At 42.2% G+C, this 2133-nt stretch overlaps 1 non-coding gene across 1 annotated transcript; it reads left to right on the top strand.

The window, feature by feature from the left end:
• The first annotated feature begins 516 nt into the window (after positions 1-516).
• Positions 517-658, top strand: LOC116082884. The gene has a single exon (XR_004115503.1). It is a non-coding gene; the product is annotated as a small nucleolar RNA SNORA67 (small nucleolar RNA).
• The last annotated feature ends 1475 nt before the right edge of the window (positions 659-2133 follow it).

Raw genomic sequence — 2133 nt, 5'->3', positions numbered from 1 at the left:
TAAGAGACTGCAGAATGCTTAGCCTTAAATGGGCTGTATATCACACGCCTTCTCCTTCAGAGAACATCAAGATAGAGCAGGTAGAAAGACTGGAAGAGCCAGGGGCCTTAGGTAAGTACAAAGGAAGTTTCCAAAACACAACAGGGCACAGATGAGCTCACAGTGGTCCTGACTGGATATGCAAGGCCTACACAAGCCCAAGGCAAACAAAAGCCCAGTGTGGAGACAGAAGTGGGCTCCAGAGCTAAGAAACAAGTGATAGCCACTGGGGAGGGGGAGTCCATTTCTTTAAGGTTGATTTCCCTGGCAGATCAACCAAGCTCCAGTGGATGACGCCATACCCTCTTGGGAAGCACAAATCAGACCTGACCGTTTTCTTTTCCTCTTCTTATATTTTAATGAGGATGCAAAGTTGGTTAGAGAAATGGGGGTGGATCTGGGAAGAGTTGAATAAAAGGACTGGATATGATAAATATACATTGAATGACACTCTCAGAGAATAAAAATATATATTTAGGTCAAGGTGATTTCCTCTCCAAGGGGCTAACTACTGCCCTTCTCAGGAACATGGCAACTTGGAAGAAAAACTGGAATGCCTCAGGTCTTTGTGGAGCAAGCAAGGCTTATTTCCTTTGTCCTCCTTTGGCTGCCTACATATATGATTTGAAAATTGATAAATATATTTATTTATAAAATGTTAGATTTTGATATACCCACACTTCAGGTTACTACAGTTTTATTATTTCATAAAATGACTATATTTGAGCCAGCAAGATGGTAAAGGTGCCTGCTGCCAGTCTGGCAGACTGCATGTCATCCTTGGGCACACACGATGGGAGGAAAAAAAAAACAACTCCTGAAAGTTGTTCTCTGATACACACACACACACACACACACACACACACACACACGTAACACTATATAGACTGAGCAGACTCTATTTAGAATATGTATGTATATAGACATTCATATATGCCTATAACAATAATGAATGAAAATAGAGGCCATAAATTTGAAAGAAAGCAAGGAGGAATGCATAGGCAGGTTTGGAGGGAGAAAGGAGAAGGGGAAAATGGTCTATTATAATCTCAAAAGTTAAGAAAGAGACAAAAAAGGCTAGGCAGATTCCTGACTGAGACTCTCAAAACACTGATCCCCTCAGCGTTGGAAAGAGCAGGCAGGCTTGGGACAGCCAGCCCACCTCCCCAGCACAGCAGCCCTCCCAGAGCTAGTCTATGGGTCCATTACAAGACATCCCCACTCAGCGGGTGCCTGGAACTCAGAACACTACCAAACACCATGTGCACCATGTCTCTCCTATACCTCTCAGTATTGCCGCATGACAACAACTTCATGTCCTCCCTGGGTTTCTGCCTTTTCTCACAAGGGCCCTTTGGACGGTTGTTAAGTAAAATAAGTGTCATCTGGGATGTTTTCTGGACCACTGGCCTTCTAATCAAGTGGGAACTTGGGTGATTGGTGGGTGGGTTATGTAAAAGTTGTAATTATGCTGGACAAAAATGGTTACTCATGCCTGTGGGCAGGAAGGAGTGGGATGATGCAAATTTTTATCACACCACTCAGAGCAATGTACAACTCAAAACATAACTATTGTTTACTTATGGAATTTGTCATTTATTAGTTTTGGATGATGGCTGACAATGGGTAACAGAACCAGTGGAAAGAAAAGCTATAGGCTAAAGACTTTAATTTGCCCCCATGTTGAGTCCTTTTCCTACATAATGACATGAAATAGGCCAGGAAGCCCTGGGGAAAGTGCTAGTCAGCATCTGACAGAAAGAGTTCACTCACTTCTACTCTCGCCCCATGTTAAGATAAACACCAGGCCAATGACATGCTGTGCCAGTCGATGTGGACATCAAACACTATTTTGGGAATGTCAATATATAGCCTATGTTTCCTGCTGCATGTTTGTAAGTAACAATTATAAATGTTCAGTGGATTGGAGGAATTTAATATTGTTTCTGTACGACTTAATAAGAAGATTGTTGCCATTGTGATATATTGTTGGGTCACAGATTATTCCAGGCATCTAAATCAACCACATCTATCGTGATGAAATAGCACTGACTGCCTAGTAGGAGCTAGCCCTCTCATTTTTTTTAGTATCAC

This window comes from Mastomys coucha, unplaced genomic scaffold, assembly GCF_008632895.1.
Source record: "Mastomys coucha isolate ucsf_1 unplaced genomic scaffold, UCSF_Mcou_1 pScaffold7, whole genome shotgun sequence".
Taxonomy (NCBI): Eukaryota; Metazoa; Chordata; class Mammalia; order Rodentia; family Muridae; genus Mastomys; species Mastomys coucha.
This window is presented reverse-complemented; position numbering and strand designations above follow the sequence as displayed.